This window comes from Ambystoma mexicanum, chromosome 9, assembly GCF_040938575.1.
Source record: "Ambystoma mexicanum isolate Mex_15411 chromosome 9, UKY_AmexF1_1, whole genome shotgun sequence".
NCBI classification, from domain to species: Eukaryota; Metazoa; Chordata; class Amphibia; order Caudata; family Ambystomatidae; genus Ambystoma; species Ambystoma mexicanum.
In genome coordinates this window covers 609,599,156-609,618,967 of record NC_090931.1, presented here as the reverse complement: position 1 = coordinate 609,618,967, position 19,812 = coordinate 609,599,156, and the positions used below count along the sequence as shown (strand labels likewise).

The 19,812-nt window shown below is 45.9% G+C and overlaps 1 protein-coding gene across 1 annotated transcript in view; it reads left to right on the top strand.

The window, feature by feature from the left end:
- Window positions 1-19,812, top strand: part of BLMH (bleomycin hydrolase) — a 648,489-nt gene that overhangs the window by 433,012 nt on the left and 195,665 nt on the right. The gene's annotated exons all lie outside the window — the stretch shown is intronic.

The following is a 19,812-nucleotide window of genomic DNA, read 5'->3' as shown; positions in this document are numbered from 1 at the left end:
TCTTGACCTGGCTTTTCAACCAATACCTGGCAACTATCGCTTACTGCATCTCAATGTTCTGCTCCACTTTCCACTGCTATGCTAACGACACCCAACTCATTTCAGGCTTCCTTCAGCCTCCTCCTCTTTCCCTCATCTCGATTGTCTAATCGCCAATCAAAATTGGGTTGCCGCCAATGATCTGTCTAAATGGCAACAAGACTGAGATCCTCCTTATTGGTACACCATCTCCATCCTTTCCTCTCTCTCTGGCCGGCCTCCCTTGGCCCCCTTCCCACCCCCACCTGCGCAGCTAAGAACCTCAGGGTTATCTTTGACTCTACACTTTCCTTCTCCGTACACATCTCTGATGTCTCCAAAAAATCAAACTTTTTAATCCACCTCCTTAGAGTAACTCTGCCTTTCCTCTCCTTCCCACAAAAGCTCACTGTCTCCCAAGCTCTGTTCTTTCCAGACTGGATTACTGTAACAGCCTCTTTCTAAATCTACCTGTCTCCACTCTCCGCCCTCTATAACCAATACAGAACAGGACTGCAAGACTTGTCCTTGGCCTCAATCCCTGGGATCGTATCTCTTCAGCCTTGAAATTCCTTCACTGACTCCGAAGTGAATGCAAGGATTAAATGTAAAACCCTCTGCATTGTCCACAAGGCTTTCTGGGGCCTGGGTCCAAAATACCTTCAATTATCCCTCCGTAAATACCTCCCCTCTCGAGCCCTTCGCTCCTCTACTTCTAACTCCCTCAGGGTTAGTCGTTTTGCAAAAAAATGGGCGGGTGGTGGATCTCTTGTCTTCGGCTGGTGCCTCCCTTCGGAGCAGCCTCCTGGCCACCTTGAAACTTGAGGAAAAACATCTTCGGTTCCGGAAACTTCTCAAAACCTTCCTCTTTGCCTCTGCCTTTGACCCCCACCCCCCCTGTTTATCTGTTTCTTCTCTTTTCTTTCGGGCCCCGGTACCTGCTCACCCTGCCACCCTCCTGCACTGCTCCAGGCCACCATCTGCATTAGGGTTCTGAATCTGTACCCATACAGTCCCCCCTCCCACTTTTCTTCTGCACTTACCAGATATACCTTTCTGACTAACTTTCACCTGCCACTTGCTGGCTGCACTACCATGGTTTATCGCCCTTATTTATTATTTATTCTATTTAATATTTGTTTTTCTCTCTGCCTTGCACTTTTCACTCCCCCCCCACCGCCCCCCCAAACCCCCTTTCCATGCACTTTTCCCCCATTTTCCTTTTCCATGCACTTGCGCTTTCTTAAATGTCACTGGGCCTAGTAAGATTGCTATTTTTCTGTTTTTTTTTCTCCCTTGTTCCCCTCCCTTTTTGCCTGGTCACGCTCTGAAACACTTGTGTATGAGCGCGATATAAATAAAATATTTCATTTCATGGAGACAACCAACAGATTCAGTGTGCAGAGTACACTGAGAGATGGCCAGCTTTTCCAGGCGTTTGCCCAGGAAAGGAGTCATGGAGATTGGGCAGTAGTTTGCCAGACAGGAAGGATGGCAAAAGGCTTTTTCAGGAGGGGGTGCACAAGGTAGTGCTTGAAGGGAGAGGGGAAACGTAGTGGCAAGAGTGATTGCAGAAATCAGCTAAGGGTGTCAATGTGGTCCTTAATGGTTCTGAAGGAACAGGGTAGCACCTACTTGGACGACACTTTCATAGATCAGACTTATCTAGAAACATTGTCTGGTGTGGTCGGCGAGAAGGAGGACAAAGGAGGATTAGAGGGAGAGGTGACCAGAGGGGGGCCAAGAGAGGTAGAGGTAGAGGGAGACTAAGAGGAGAGAGAGGACAGAATGTCCTGAGTTTTAGTGGTGAAGTGCGAAGCCAGAGCCGTACAGAGGGCCTGGGAGGTAACGGGAGAGGTGGAGACTGCAGAAGGATTGGCCAGCCCTTTGCAGATTTTAAAGAGTTTGGTCGTGTTGTTCGAGGCCACAGAGATGCGGGCTTGGGTTAGAAATGATCCACTACCATTTGCACCTAGAGCACATTCGACACGTGGTACTGGTGCCACATTAGCCTTAATTGCCAATGTGCCCTTGGAGCCACACATTCACTCAACATTACTGTTTGGAGACACAAGCAAGGAATGACTCCCAGGTGGGGTAAGCAGTGTTAAGAGATCTGTTTGCTTCTGTTCCTTCTAACAGTCCACCTCCTTCTCCTGGTACTGCTGGCTAGTGTATGCAAAGCATGTGATTCTAAGCAGATCCACAAGCCTCAGAAGTCAAACAGTACATACCTGTAATTGTCTTGCTGATGCTTGTATATGCTTAGATTCACACGTGCCCACCTTTCCTCCCCTCGTTGGGAGTAGAAGGCACTACACACTTCATGCAACCTCAGATCAGAAATAAAACCATCTGAGGACCTTGCTGCATGAAGGACCATGGGTACAGTTCACATCACAATACGGTTAGTATTACAAACCAGTCCTGTTGACATCCCTTTTTGATTTCTAAAAAAAGTCATGTAATACTCTGCACCAACCACTAGTTGTCTGCCTATGCAAAGCATGTGAATCTAAGCAGATGCAAGCATCAGAAAGAAGATTACAGGTATATAATGTTTGTCATATATATCTATATTTCTGAGGCTTGTGAAATCTGCTTATATCACATGCTATGCATAGGCCGACATCTAGTGAAAGCTGCAAAGTACTACAGTTTAAAAAAATCACATGGGCACCGACAGGGCGTGCCAGCAATACTATCCCTAGTGTGACGTCTACTGTACCCATGGTGCTTCACGCGTCGAGGTCCCTCGGATTGTTTTTTCCATCATCATTGTCAGTCGCATATTACGGAGTTCCTTCTGGCTATCGCCTTTGCTTATAAAAATGAAATCTAGTATATTCTTTCTGTCCTTTGTTAGCCGTTCTCCCGCAAGATCTTCAACAAGTACAAACTACTTTGTCGATGACTACACCAACTCGTCTCGACAAACCTTTCATACAGCCTCTGAAGGCCTCAACCGGCTTCTGCCCTCACAGTTGGTAGAGTGGGGGGTGGTTCATTCTTTAGTTTCTGTAAGAGAAGGAATATTCCCTTCTCTACCCACTTATTTCGTCATGCTGCCTTCCCCATACACAATGGAGAATACACCTTTTTAGTTTTGCCCATCCTCTAACTGTAAATTCCCTTGGAAAGACTTGCACCGGGTGTGCAATCTTTGTCTCCCAAGGGATCATAACAAGGAACAGTCCAAATCATGCAAGCTGTTCAAGCCCAAAAAACGTAAGGACTGCAAAACAAAGCGCTGAGCCCACCACGCCATGCAGACCGAGGCCGCCATGGTCACAGCATCGACATCTACCGTCGAAAGGCCGCGTGCAAACCCCTGACCCCAACAGGCAAGCCAGCGGTTCTTCTATGGGGACGACACCCAGTGGCACTAGAATGACCAAAGCACACCACACAAAACACACCTCCCTTGGCCGGAAGTTGACCTCAACGCCGACAAGAAAGCCACACACGGCGTCGAGGGGGAGGTCCGACAGTGCCCTGTCTTATGGGTCATCACGCTCGCAATCGTCTCACGACAGGTCCCCGAAACCGGCAGGCAAGTCGGTTTCTGACGCTGTCAAAAATCAAGAAATGCTCACCCACCGACAACCGAGCATTGAAATACGTATCGATGGCCCTTGCGACAACTACAGAGTTCGAAAATTAGTGAGCTCATTAAGAAACATGTCCCAGACACACTATTGAAGAGTCAGACGTTGAAGAACCAGATGTTTTCAAAAACGCAGGAAAAGGGCTTTAGTTTAGGGACTATGACCCAAGGGGAAGGCACAATTTCAGGGGATATGCAACATAAAATAAAATCTGCACCAGAACCAACACCCACCCCGCCTGTTTCCTCCCCCCTACCCCCCAGTAATCCCATGTTCATCTCAATGGACAGCAGAAATGATTGCTAAAGTCATGAGCCGGATGTCTTCCCTAGCAAATTTCTTTGACTACCCCATGGTCTTAGTGAGGGCTACCACTCAAAGCGGGTCTGCGGTTACCCAGTCCCCCACCAAGAGAGCCTGCACAGAACCCACACAAGCCCCCACCTCATATCAGGACTAAGGGCAGCTTGCTTATTGTGACGCCATGGAGGACTGACCCAGAAGACCAAGGGGACATGTGTGGTGTTGACCAAATTTACGATGACTGGGATGTCTACGTCATGCAGTCGCCAGATCACTCAGACCCACCAGTGGATAATCAAATATAGTACAATGACCTGCTCCTAAAAGCGGAAGAACATTTTAAAATCGATAACAAGAGACACAGGTGGACAAGGACTTTGTTGAGGGCATACTGGGTGATAAGTCTGCTACCCAATTAATCCTCCTTCAATCAGTACAGAGGCGCGCATCCAGCCCTCTCTAGTTGCTCCAAATTTAACACGGGCAGTTAACCCGCGCCTTGAGAGTTTTCCGGCCAGCTCCCTCAGACCCCCTTTACATCAGGCGACAGTTAAAACAAGGCTCCTAGGTGGTCACAACTACAAGGAAAAGAGCAGGAACACCTCTAGCGTCTTCCGAAGCCCCTCCGGATAAGGAGAGTAAACATATTTATACTTTTGGAAGGAAGATGGCCTCTTCAGGATCTTACTAGGCTACAATCGCTAATAATACCACCTTATTAGCTAGCTACAAAACTCTCAACGTGCATCAGGGTCAAAGCTCGTCCTGGGGCTCTTCATAGGTCCAGTCCTCGTAAGAAGGGTTTCAAAGAGCCCAAAGAAGGTCTCGCAGCAGGGGGTAGATCCTCCTCCTCCAGAGGCGGCTCAACACCCCCCACACAATGACTACTCACTAAAAGGTTCCCTCGCATGCCACTAAGCAGTGGAGGCCGCATTTCATACGTTACCCACATATGGGAAGGAATCACCTCGGCCAAGTGGGTACTTTCAATCGTGGTGGGTGGTTATTGTATAGAACTGCTACAGCAACCCACCAAGACAAAGGAACACCTCCAAGGAAGAACAGCGTATCCTGTTGGAAGAGGTGATAGCGCTGCTCTTAAAGGACGCTATAGAAATTGTCCCGGCGAACCAGGTAAACAAGGGTCTTTATTCATTGTACTTCCTTGTGTCAATAAAATACCTCCCAATGCGCCCTGTCTTAGATCTGCGCCCTGCAAACACATATGTCAAGCCACAGAAATTCTGCATGACAACGCTACAGGAAGTAATCCCACTGCTAAAGCGGGGCAACTACATGGCAACCTTGGATATGAAAGATGCATACTTTCATATTTCAATGTTCCCAGCGCACAAAAGATTCATGCGTTTCAAAAAAGCGAACCAGCACGAGTCAATCCCGGTGTACCCTTACCTTGATGACTGGTTGCTCAAAGGGGAAAATCCCCAATTTGCAAGCAAAATACCCAAAGAATGATCAATCTAATTTTTCAGTTGGGTTTCTCAATCAACGAGAAAGTCGAGCCTTGTACTAATCTAAACCTAACGGTTCCTAGGAGCTGTCATAAAAACAGAAGAGGGTCTAGTCTTTATGTCGAAAGAGAGTACAAAACCTACTGCTGCAAATACCCCAGTATCTAGCCTGTCGCCAGATAACCGTACGCAAAGCAATGCGCCTGCTCGGGATGATGGCATCATGCATTTACCTGGTCCCACATGCACGATTGCGCATGCGCCCAATGCAAGAGTTGTTAGTGAAACAGTGGGCTCGGGCAAGTGGTCAGTGGGACGATCTAGTGGTTGTTTTGCCAACCCTGGTACAAGCTCTACCCTGGTGGACCAAGGAGAACCCGTTGAAGGGGAAATCCTTCCACGGCTCAGCAGTACAAGCGGTTTTCACAACAGACTCATCACTCACAGGATGGGGGGGGTCCATTACATTAATCTCACAGCGCATGGTCTGTGGACTCAAATCACAGCCCAGAATCACATCAAACTTCTGGAACTGCTCAAGGCATTACAAGCCTTCCAAGCACACCTGACAAATAAAAACAGTACAAATGCAGACAGCACTAATGCAATGTTTTACATAAACAAGCAGGGGAAGTCTGTCCAAGCTAGCACAAAAAATATGGCAGTGGGCCTTCAAGTGGGGAATGTTCCTAACATCGCAACATGTTCCAGGCAAAATCAATTCTCTAGCGGACTCTCTAAGCAGAGATCCTCTACTAGAAGAGCACGAGTGGCAACTCTACAAAGATATCGTAGACTACATTTTCAAACAGTGGGGCTACCCCCATTAGACTTGTTTGCAACAAGAGAAAACAAACACAGCCCAGACTTCCCTTCCAGGTTTCCCCATCCCGACTCCAAGGGGAAAGCCCTATGGATGAACTGGTCAAGGAAATTTGCCTATGCCTTTCCCCCCAAACTCCTCTAATGAGCAAAGTGGTGAACAAGATTCACAAGGAACAAGTCACATTAATCCTAGTTGCTCCTATGTGGGCGAGGCAACCCTAGTATCCACATCTGCACAAACTGGCGATGTACGACACGATCAAACTCCCCCGTACTCATTCAACATGCACACACAGCATGGGGGGGTCATTACACCCTCAAGTCTATGAACTTGGCAGCATGGCTCCTGAAGTCATAGTTTGGACATTTAAATCTACCTCAAAGGTGTATGGAAATCCTCAGGCACATAAACCAAACACTAGACACTTTTAACAAGTGGAAGAGATTTGTAATTTGGTGCCAGTCAGTACAAACCCAATAGAATGTACTCCATCACACATTCTTCATTACATGCTTCACTTACTAGACTTGGGGCTAGTATTTAACTCAAAGTTAATCTAGCGGCTCTATCCGCGTACACCACCTTCTAAAAGTGAGGTGTCCTGGTGGAAAGTCCTGGTCATTAAGGCATTCATTGAGGGAGTGAAAAGACTCTGCCCTCCTATTTCAAACCCACCGCCAAGGTGGGACCTAAATGTAGTACTTGTAAAGCTCATAGGACCCCCCCCCCCACCCTCCTTTGAGCCTATGCGTAAGTCCAGCCTTAAACACCTCACACATAAGACCGCTTTTCTGGTGGTTATCACCTCCATAAGGAGAGTCAGTGAACTGGAAGCTTTGTCAGTGCAAAACCCTTTCTTTATTATCCACAAAGACAAATTGGTATTAAGAACGCACCCTATGTTTTCACCGAAGTTCATTTCAAAGTTCCATGTCAATCAGGCTATTGAACTACCAGCTTTCTTTCAATATCCATCAAGCTCAGCTGAGAAAAAAACTCCATACACTAGATGTAAGGAGGGTGGTCCTTTGTAAGACCAGACCGCTAAGGAAAACAGACAAACTGTTTGTCTCCATAGCTCCCAGGCAGGGAAGGAGACGGCGTTTCCAAAAACGCCAACTCCAGATAGTCGGATGCATACTGCTCTGCTACTCTCTTTGAAATAAAACACTGCCTTTCACACCAAATGCTCACTCCACCAGGGGTACAGGAGAGAACACAATCCATTCGAAGAACAAGTTACTTAACGTTCGTTCGACTGGATGTTCCTCCCGCGTATTCCTCATCGACCCTCCCAGCCTGCCCTGCAGTAGTATTTTCCATGTGATTGCAGTCTTTGCTCTTTCAGGAGGAGTAACTGTTGGGTGTAGAATATCCTATACATGCTTTAAAAACAGAACTGAAGCAAGCGGTCGCTGCGTGCGCTTTATACCTTCGATGACGTCGACATCGAGACGCAGTCCGCCGAGGGACATGGATTCGACGGGTATCGACGTTCAGCACTCTTTGCTGGAAAAAATTGCTGAAGCTGGATATGGAGAGATCATAAAATGAGGAAAATGTGGGAGGAACATCCAGTCAAAAGAACGTTAACATGCGTAAATAACTTGTTCTGTTTAGACATTCATTAGTGATGATGACGTCTGGGGTAATGTGGGTGTCATGTTCAGCGGGCCCGCGGTCGAGAATGGAGGAGTTTAAAATTCTTCAAAGGAATTTTCTCAAGCCTCTATTCGTGATTGACTCCCCTCACATTTTTAGTTTTCTCTGTATTAATACACATTGTTTGGGTATTGACTGTATTTTCATCAGACTCCTCTCTATTGTCTGTCTAAATTCACCTCTACTTATTAAAGGTTGGACTGGTCATTCATGTGTTCATCCATATTGCACTCAATTATTGCATCTTTCATAATAGAGGCCCTCTTAGGAACGAGTTGAATATCATTCTGTTGGAATTTTTTTCCATTGATTTCAGACACTAATAGTGTTTTGAGCTCCTTCAACCACCTGGAATTGGAGCGTACTACTTGAACCACAGTCTCGTAAAGTCGTATGAAAAATTGTAAAACTAAATTTAAAGTCATGAGAGGGCTATCCACAAATTCATTGATGTTCTCACCATGATCAGTAACTGCTGTAGGCACATTGGTTCGAATACATGGCTGTGGGTCTGATGGACTTAAGATGGATTCCATAAGGCGCCTGACATTTGATACCTGGGAATAGTAATCATTTATATGACCCTCTTCCATCTGATCATGGTTGGGTCTCCACAGGTGAGTGAGTGTATTTATGTGAATAGATCTTTCCAAGTAAAAATCGTGTCATCTGTTGGATTGATTCCTTCTTCAGCCCTTAGGTCCTGAAAAGACTTTAATTGTCTGCCTGACTCACTAAGCCTAAAAGGCCCGTTGTTAGATCCCCTGATTTCTTCTTCTAGACTCATGGCTACTTCCATTGTAGTCATGCTTACCCTTCTTTCTACTTCTCTTAGTGCAGGGCCGAATACCTCTGAGGTCTCAATCAAATCCTCCCTGACATTCTTCATCACTGAGTTTGTAATTGAATGATTGGTTGCCACTATTTGGCTGTAAAATGTATTTTATTTGTTTCTATTTTTTTTTACCTTGGGGAACGGGGGGGGGGGGTAGTTCACATTCCATGCCCTTGGCTTTCTGGACCAGTTCTTTCCCTTTGTATACTAAAGACAACGTCATTATCTAGCAGAGTTTTATTATTGCTTCTTAGGTTGTACTTCTTGTGCCTCCTAATTTTCCCCATCATATGCTTAATTGTGTTTCTTAGATCACCTTGTAGGTACTGAAATCCGACTGTCAAATCTTTTTAAAAGATGATTTTATTAACACACGCTAAGCTAATTAACACCTTCGTACTTGTTCAGAGGGCCTTTGCCCCTCAATCAAGACAACAGACAATATGCATCTTTCTCAAAGGCAACGTAAAGACTTGTAAAATCGAGGCCCAACAGTCCCCACAACACAGAGACAGAATAAATCCTGAAGTGAACAAATGGAGAAAAGAACTGTCACTCAAAGTTGCCCATCAGACCCCAGAGCACAGAAAACCTGAGAGCCTTTCACAGTTGAGTAAATGTTGGGGCTCTGAGAGTTTTGCCTCATAGACACCACGATTCCCAGGCACTACCTTAACTGAAGTTACTCTGTGGCTCAAGGGGTCGTCACCCCGCAGTCACCACAGCACAAGAGCACTGGAATTGAATTAAATGGAGAGTTGCTCTGTGGCTCAAAGGGTCATCGCCACGCAGTCACCAAAACACAGCAAAACAACTTTGATGTCTATAATGATTAAATGACGTTGTGGCTCCTTTGGTCTTAGCCCTGAGGTTGTCACAAACCAACAATGCGAGTACCTTTGAATAGGTCAAGTGTGTGGCTTTGCGATCACTAATTCCAAAGTGCTTCCAAAGTAGAAGGGGAAGTCGACAGGGCGTTACTGTCAAAATACCCATCCCTACTTGCACAGGCAGGCACACGTGATGCTCCATTCGCCAACACCCTGTTTTCCTTCCTTCAGTTTGCCACGTGAGATAAGGCAGAGTGTGAAAACTTGTCTTTGGAAATGCATCAACACTAAACCGTACCAATCGATGAATCTAGATTCTGGCGAACTTCAACTGCTGCAAGGTATATAGTAAGGGATAGTGTGCTGTATGGGTGGAGGCTCATTATTTAACACCTAGAATGACTTCACTTTCACATACATGTGGATTTTTGGCTGCCCCAAGATGCATAATGGAGAACACGCACGTTCACTTCTGCACCAGGTGTAATGCTAAGTTGTGTTGTAAGGAAACCCATAGGGTGTAAAACCATTGGCTTTTAAGGGTCCATGCTGAGGACAAGTGTTTGGGCCTGTAAACTGTTTAAACCCAGGACCATTACAGGATTGCAGAGTGAGCACTGGGCAACCTACGCCATGGTGGCCAAAGCCTCAGTATTCTAAAATATCTGCCTCCATTGAGGTCATAGAAGCTGAGAAACGAGTGGAATGGGACAAATACAACCCCAAAACAGCCTCTTGAATAGGGTAAGATGGGTACACCCTCGCCGTTGGGGGGACTGAGAGAGCCTAATGAGACACCTTCTGTTTCTGTCTACTCATCCTGGGGGAAGGGGGAGGGTTACTGTGATTTTTAAATCTACCCTAAAAACTACTTCTATAATGACAGCTCATAAACTCAAGATGGAAAGTGTATTATCTGATCCACTGCTTACCACACAGACACACACATCCCTACCTATACTGTCATATTGGCCACTGTATTTTTCAAATTTGATAGCTCCTAGCTTAATAACAGAACATTGTAATATTTTTCAAATCTCTCGTTAACTCTACCAGCCTCCAACTGATATAAGTCTAAGTCTTACTGCCTAGCATCATTACCAAGTGAGTATTTGGTTAGACCAAGTACAAAGCTCTTGCAGGTCCAATAGGTAGACTTCCCAGAACCACACACCAGTGATATTTCTATACAACCTAATATGTTGGAGGAATACTTAGAGGGTTTATGTTAGAATATGTATAGTGATTGGAGCTGGAGGACGACATATTGGGATATAAGCAGTGAGTGCTTCTCGAAGAGTGCAAGGAGGGTGAGTGGCAGGTGGAGGAAGCCAGGTTGGGGCGTAGTAGTAAGAATTTGTCTTTAAAAAAAATTCTTAACAATGTACTTCTATGAATAGTACTTGTGTTGTAACCAAAGCTGCTACAACATTTTGAAATTGAATTTGCTGCGAATCCTGGATGTGTTCACAAGACAACCTTTTCATTGTGATGAAAGGTTTCTTCACTGAGAGCCTGTAAGTCACTTACCCTCCTTTTGGAAGTAACTGCTACTAAGAATCGCAGTTTGAAAGCAAGATGCTTCATTAAAAACAAGTCACGACTTTGAATAGGCCACCATCTAGTGGTTGGTCTGGACAAGTACATGTTTTTTACTTCTACAGTCAAAGTGCCTCGACAAGGGCATTCCTGTCTCACCAGCTCTACCCAATGTGTCCAGGCACCCATGATGCTCCATGCGTCAACTTCCTCAAATTGTTTTTCTGACAGTAGTTGCATGTAACTAAACAGATAAAAGCCACAGAATGACTGTTACTGGAAAACGTCTGCCTTCAGAAAATATAGTATCCCTTTAGAATCACATGCTTTGCATGGACTAACCAGCTGTAGCTGAAGATTGAGGCAGATGAGCTGAAGGCAAAAATGGCAAATGTTTCATTATAGCCTGGCCCATCTGTGAATCTGCCTGTGCTTGGGCATCTACACTAAAGTTATGTCTGTAGTGTGTAGTGAGCGTCAAGTTCCAGCTTTGCAAATGGTGTCTAAAGTACTGTTTTTAAGGAAAGCGGATGTATCCCAAGTACCCCTTGTAGAAAAAGCTTTCGTGGTGAATGGTAGGCGCGTGTGTGCTAACTTATGGCATCTTGAAGCAGCGACCAATCCACCAATCAATGGTAGATTTAGTGACTGAACAACCTTTCCGCCCTGTTGCAAAAGATAAAAAGGTATGAGTGGATTTAAGCACTGGCTTTATTATGTCTAAATAAGAGATTACTTTTTCGCATGTGAAATTAATGCAATGCTTTCTCACCCAGACCATGAAGGTCTTGGAAGAAAATTGGTAATCTGTTGCACTGATTGACATGAATTTAGAAAGACATTTCAGTGAAAAAAAGGGTGTGTCCTAAGAACTACTTTGTTTTTGCGTATTGTGACAAAAGGTTAATCTACTCCGAAGGCCTGAAGTTCACTCACTCTTCCAGTTGACATAATTGTCACTAGAAAAGCCACTTTAAAAGGGAGTTTTGTCAGAGATGTATTATGTATGCGCTCGGAGGAGCCCAGGTACCTATACAGTACTATGTGGAGATCCCAGCCGGGAGTTGGATTTACCACAGTTGAGTTAAAGCATTTTACCCCCTTCTTTGAGGATTTACCTACAGACGATCGCATTGAGCAATCTCATAGTTAGCGGGCAAGGCTTGAATTATATATAGAGGGATCCAAACTTTCCCGGAACCACGTTTCTGTGACACAAAGCAGATCAGGTTGGAGAGTATCTAACAGATTATAGCAATAGATTTATATGCAAATATACTTTAAATTAATAACACACTACAAACTAAACAAATCAAAATACACACACAGATCCAAAGTTTGGTAATCCAAAATAGATTACACACCACTTTAAATAGGCATATAAGGTGGGGAACAAGGATGTTCTGGCCCAAACTACAAGCCTTATGACGAGTTTAAGGCACGCACAACACTTTTTAAAACACAAGTCCACCCCTAACTTGTGCCCTGTGTAGCTGTGTTCCAGGTAAGTAATCTGTGTTGTACGGGTATGGATGAGGTTGTTTCAGCACAAATCCGTGCTTCAAGAGGAAATATGGTTCTAAAGTCCGAGTCTGCAGTCTTTGAACACATTTCGTATAATAATGTAAGTACTCAAAAGTCAAGGTTACTGTGAGGAAAAAGGCAGACTTAACAGTTCTTAATGTCTCAAGTCCCCCAGACAGGACACCTTTATCTAGGCACCACCACCTTAAGCAAGGATAGCTGCAGGTGGACTTGCATCTTAATGCTTTTCAATAGGACACGGGACTTATAAGCAATCTAGTACCTGTGCTCCAAACTGCAAAACCAGCACACACATCCACAGAGGACAGCGGATTGTTTGGGACAAACTGGCTCACCGTTGGACTCTGCAGCACCAAGCTCCTGGTCATGGATTTGCAACTCCTTCTGTCTGTCTGGTCAGACAACAGCAGGTACATCTTGAGGGGCAGAAGACTGCTCAAAGTTGAATCCCACGAGGCAGGTGGACCATTTGGGAGCAGTAGAATGTTGCAACAGCAATTTCACCGCAAACGAGACCAGTAAGCCACAAGCAGCAGTGCAGTCACACTTGGGTCGCAGGCAGGCAGTTTTCTGTGGTAAAGAATGACGGAAGCAAGTTGAAAAGGACTTAGCAGTGCATGGACCATGCTCACAAAATTTAAAGTCCCTATACTATAAGATGTCCATACAGCGAAACACTCTAGCTTCACGAGGATCCAGGCGAAATGCAGCACTGTGACTATTTCGAGCTCTGGGACAGCTTTCAGAAATTTGGGCTGGTTGGTCCCACCTCTCTTGTCTCTTCAGTTGATAAGGCAGAGATTTGCAACGTGGTGGTTGGCGACAGCAATCCTGTTGTCCTTCCAATGGTGGTCCTACACAGTATGCTTTTCTCCAGTGGTCGACATAAAAATGCTTCAGGCCCTTTTCTTATGATGATATTGCGATTTCTTTCATGCACCATTGTCATTAGCAATGTCCATTTGCTCAGGCAGATGTGAAAAAGGAGGGCGTGTGCGGATACTGGGTAATGTGGGAAAATGTAAGATGCTTTGCTGTTGTGTTGATGCATGCAGACAGAAAGTACATGGATTGCTCTGTGGGGTTTATATATGATGTGTTAAAGGTATTGAGGTATTTTTCTCCAGAGGGAAGCAGTGGGAATCCGTGGTGCTAGGATGCCTTGGCCAGGGACTGATATGTAGGTTTATTGTGTAGACGTAGCGTTTTGGTGGTTACTGTCTGTATGGAAGGAGTTTGAAAATATATCCGAATGGAGAGGTTGGTACAACTATGGTATGTTCGAGTGAGGAAGATGAAAATGTTGGGGGTCAGTGGACAACTTCACAGCGTCCATTTGATGTCCGAGCAAAACCAGCAGGGTACAAATCACTGTTGGGCAATGTGGAGCTAAAACAATGTGGAGCTGGGAGCAGAAACTTCGGCTCACAAATTAATCGAGGGCAAACAATGATATGATATATTTTATTTGTATCGTGCTCGTACACAGGTGTTTCAATAGGTAGCAGGGGAGCAACAATTAGTGTATGGTAAACGCTTGATAAAAAGTGAAAACAGCATGCCATCTACAACACTGGCAACAATGTATCTAGACTAAAGTCTTTGTAAACAGTGGGCAGCCATTTATCGAGGGCAGACATATGGTGGTAGTGAAGCAGCAATCTAGGGCAGGCACCTGGTAATCAGTGGGCCCACAATTCATTTAGAACACTGGACAAAAGAACATTAGACAACCGTTACTCTGGGGCAGACACCTGGTAATAGTGCAGCAAGAATTATCTAGGGCGAACACATGGTCACAGTAGAGACAATTAATCTAGGGTGAACTCTTGCTAAACCGTGGGGCATCAATTAATTTAGAACACTGGCAGTAGAAACATTGGAACACTGGGGCAACAATGTATCAAGGGTAAAACACCAATAACTACATATATGCCAAAATGTTGGGCTTCACTAATCGTTGTTGAAATTGCTCTGAGATTGAACCCTACAAGTTCAATTATCCATTTCAAAGGGCAGGACTGACAGGTGGGTCCTACTGGATCAGACGGTGAGATGGCTTTTAAGGCACTTTAGGCTTACTTTGAATGTTCAAACCAGGCTGTTTTTTGTTTGTCTCTATTAAATGAGACATGTACGTTTCAAAGAAGAACATCTGATAATTTCAGAATCGTGATCAACCTCAGTTATGCAAATACATAGAAAATGGGTTGCTTCCTAGGCCTCTTGCTGCAAACCCTTTAAAGGACAGAGGTATTTCTAAACAGTTTGAATCAAAATGCATTTCTATATTGCTGCTTGGAAAGTACCTTCTCTGGCAAGTCTGTGTTGGTCTAAATGAATGTTTTCTGTGGTTTTAATGTAAACTTGTCTGGGCTTTGAAAGGGTTGGTGAAAGACTTCTTTGCCCTTCTACTGCCCAAACCCCATTCAACTTGATGCTGGCAAAGTGCCTAGGCTGAGAGTTTGGTTTGGAGGAAATTCTTTACAGTTTTCGTTTTGACAGATTTTAATGCAATACCACCGTTTTCTAATCATACATTTGAAAGACTGAGAACCTTAACCCAATGGAGCTCGTGGTTTCTCAGTTGTGCAGTAACACCTGTATTCTGATGCTTTATTGGGCTTGCTATCTTGCTGCTGTTCACCACGCTCTCCTGTCAGATAAGCGTTCAAGCATTCTAGCACACCCAGCTCTCGCGAGTGACTTTGATGCAGTGTAATTTCTCAAATTAAACCACAAACTAGGACTGGAATACCGGACCACCCACTGTAAAAACCAGTCTACTTACTTTTATAGGGCCCCCAGCAACATTTGGCAGGAGTTGTATGACAGAAATCCAAATCTGTCAATTTTGCAACAGCTCCCTGAGAAGCAAGCAAAATTGTTTTGGTTTATTTTGTCATGGTTATCAAAACCCTAGGCATGTGCGCAAAGTGCTTGAAAACACCAACCCGGTGTATAGCTTAGCCGTGGTCCGACGTCTGAGCCTTGCAGTGTCATGGTGAGCCAAGGCATGTTAGAAACCAAGCCCAAGAAAAGACAGCCTGCTCAGCTGCTCTATTCACTCCCCCTGAGCCATGAACGGCCAGGTTTGTTATATGGGCAAGCTGGAAGGAAAAATGGGCACATTGAACTGAGGGTAGGGTTTGTTCATCACGGGTTCCGCCTTCCTGGAGCTTCCCGAGTCCTGCTAGGACTTTTAAAGTAATGGTTATATTGGTGTGTGAGGCAGGAATCCTCGTAGGCAAAAACTTATGGCAGTTCATTTACATTATGACGCCTTTGACTAGCCTCCTCACTTTGGGCTGAAGTTCCTATTTACTGTTAATACAGGGGTGTATGGTCTAGTTAACACATGGGATTTCCTAGTCTACCCTACTGTTTTTTCATTTTTCCCCTGCCGCGTGTTTAGGGGGTTGCTACCTGCTATCTTATGGCAGCTTCAAAGGCACTTGAAAATTAGACCGTTCAAGCAAAACATTATGCTGAAACTGCAACATATTACATGACCTATCCAGCTAGTATAAAAAATGAAAGCCAACATAATACCCCCCCCCCTCCACCCCTTCCGAAGGAGGGAATGAGTACATACAGTAGCACTCTGATACATTGTAGTTGGCATTTAGCTTTGGAAAAATAACACATTGATCCCAGCAAAACAAGTTATCTCTCTCTCCCTCCCTCCCTCTCTCTCCTCCTCCTCTGTCATTATGGTGATGGTATGTTGGAGAAGGTGGACATGAGGCAGCCCGAGGGAGGAAGGCAGCAGAAACATGTAGCTTAAGTCACGTGGCCTGGGTAAGGGTACGATTAGGATAAAAGAGAAATCCGCTGTAAATATTGTTTTTTTGTTGGCCAGTGTGTGGTATGGCCTGGGATCCGAGTGACCCTATGGGTGTAACCATACTTTTTGGCACTGTTGGCTAATAGCTGTAATGCCTGGGGGCACATGGCCATTTACGCTCAGCCTGTGCACTGAACTGTACATTTTTGCTTTCTACCTGTGTTGCACCAGATGTAGCGGCCCTTTTGGGAAGAGGCGTATACAATACAGTGGATTTGTTAAGCAATGCTCGAGTATTAATCCTTGGTGACCTGCCCTTGTAGAAGTCTCTTTACAAATCCGCATATTTCCAGTTCCGACATTCCCCAGTAATTGGTTTTATGGATTGAGAAAAGAGTTCATTAACTGGGAATGCTCGCTGCTAATTCGTGTACCTAAGAAGTGCTCTGTCAAATTCGCATTATCAAGCGTTCTAAAGTGAGGGTTGCAGGGAACTGATTGTTACTGATGAACAAAAAGCCAGAGTAGAAGATGGAAATGCCACAAAAGAATGTAAAATGTTTCAAGACTGCAATTATATAACTAAATGGATTGTTAAAAGTACAATTTCCCCTTTCGATTGCTTTTATTTTCTTGTCTTTGTTGCTGCTTCTGAAGTGCATATTTGTCTTTCACACAAATTGAAGGCAAAACTGTGAGGCACTTGGCTTTAGCTTTCGTTTTTCTAAATTATTTTCCCGAGGAAGTAGAATTTGGCTTCACAAAAGGCAGTTGAAAGGTGCAATGTGCAGTAAGTACAACAAATGAAAAGCCCGATCTTTCCATGAAAATGTTAAACTTCAGTTTCAGCTGTTGAGTGTTAGCTGTGAAGCTACCTGGCTGTTGAATGTTAGGCAAATTAGAAGTACACCTCCCAGGCTACATTCAAGTCCTCACTATGCAGTAAAACTATGTGGTCAATAAACACCACACATGGAAACAAGATATTTGATGGCACATTAGAACCACCAAACATCCTTGTTCAAAGGGTATCTTGTTTTCTTTTCTTATATGAACTCCTACGTCCCATCCACTTTCCTCCATACTTTATGGGCGTCCCTCGCTAGGGGACGGGCGAAGGAACCTTTTTCACCAGCAGAAAATCTTCTTCCCCCTTTAAATTTAGAGGCGTGCAGGTGTACGGCCCTGAGAGCATGGGCTCCCCTGACTCTGCCCAACGGTGTCACTCCTCAGTCCTCTTCTCCACGTCGACAGGAGCGGACTGCTTTCACCAGCGCTCCTGGGTTTGGCTTCGGCCTTGTAATTCCACGCACTCTTCCCCGGATACTGTCTGTAGTCTTTTCTTTAGTCAGGTACTCGGTCCTCTAGCGCCCGCTCCTCCCCGGCGCATGTTGTCTTTGGGCTTCAGCAGGTGTCCAGCCTGCGAAGGGCTCTTCCCTATGTCTGACCCCCACGCTCTTTGCCTCCACTGCCTTGGGTCCCGATCGTGGCTGGGAGGGTTTTCCGCGTGTGACGCGCTTACTCTGTGCGCTCTGAGGAACAGGTTAGCTCAGTGGAGGGAGCTCTTCGAACGAACGCCTTCAGAGCACTTGAAAGACTTCATGAAGCACCAGTCAAGGCCCAAGGTAGGGCCGCTTTTTTCATATGCACCCCACAAAGGTGACTCCTTCCCAAGCTGATGTCCGAGCGGAAGGGACCGTTTAGGTTTTACCACCAGCATGGGTACCGAGGCTGCTGCAGCTACCGGCTGACAGGCTGAGGGGTCACTAGATCCTACCCGGGATGTTGCTGAGGGACTGCAAGTTTCTTTTACTAGGTGTGTTCCTGAGGGGCTATGCCCTACTTCTAGAATAATGTCTGAGGGGGGCACCTGTACACAGCAGTACCGGCAGCGCAGTCAAGGGCACACCCCCTACCAGGCCTCGTCCTGAGGCTCAGGGTATGCCCAAAGCTCCACTGCCAAGAGTCCTGGAGGAGGCCGGGCACAGCACGGCAAGCAACACGGCGCAAGTACATGGCATGCAGCCCAACAAGATGGCCGCCGCGCCAGACATAATGGCTGCTCGTCCTCACTCTACGCCCAACGACTAGAACAGGGATTCCAATCCAGAAGGACATTGTCGCTTTGGCCAAGAGAGGATGACTTAAACCCCATCCGGCGCAGCCCACCAATTTGCGCCTTCACAATTGGAGGTGGATACACTCTTGTGGTCGGCACACCCTCAACCACACTCTTCGGTGATTACCATGGCCTCTGTCTTCTCTAAGCCTCAGGCCTTCTCGCCCGCCTCGTCCTCTGCCCTGCTACGCTAGGAAGAGAATATTTTGGAGGTGTATGGAAAGATCTACTCAACGCCTCTCTGCACCTTCGTCAGTCTAACGTGGACACCATGCTTGCAGCCGTTAACCAGGGGCTTTGGCGGGAAATAGCTGACTTCCTCGCGGAACTTCCAGTGCACAGTCAGGCACGCTTCAAGGTGGTTCTAGCAGAAGCAAAGTTGGTGGCTCAGGACATCATGGAGTCCACAGTGGCGCATATAGATACCTCAGGCTGTGCCATCTGCATCGCTACAGACATGCGGAGGACCTCCTGGCTGCAGGCTACTAAATTCAACCCGGATGTCCAGGAGCGCATATTGGACCTTCCATTTGAGGGTCGCAAACTCTTCCATTCCACCACTGATGAGGAACTTGATGATAACAGCAGTTCCCAGACTGCAAAATCCTTATCTATCCTCACAAAATCAACGCCCAAGATGTACAGTCAGACATACTAGCATTCCGACAAGGGGCAGGTCTTCGGTGGGAACCGAGGCTTCCAGGAACGAAGGTCCAGGCAGCCAGACAGATATCCAAGTCAGCACTGCTGCAAACACAAGGCAGGGAATTCTTTCAGTCCCCCCCTCAGGCTCAGAGGGAAAGAAGGCATGGCATTCCCCTCCGGGTCCATGTGTCTCCAATGGGAGGTAGACAGGCTTGCCCTTCATGCACAGTATTTGCTAGCAAGGTTCGCAGACCCCTGGATTCTATCCTTAGTGTCCACCGGCTACCGCCTACCGGTTCCTCCCTCTCCTTTCTCCTCAACTCCCACAGATTGGGACAACAACTCTGTTGGCAGAAATTCGATTGCTTGTAGACAGCCAGGCAGTGGAAGTCGTCCCAGCCTCCCAGCGGGGTGTGGGCTTCTACTTCAGGATTTTCGCCATACACACCTCCTCGGCCCTCATGAATACGCTACACGAATTGGGATTTTCCATCAATTTCAATAAGACACAGCTGGAGCAGACGCAGAGTCTGGCTTTCCTGGGCCTCATCTGGGACACAAGCTCAGAGATTTTTTCCTCTCCGAGGACAAGATCACAGCCGTCAAGAGGGCCACGGGCCATT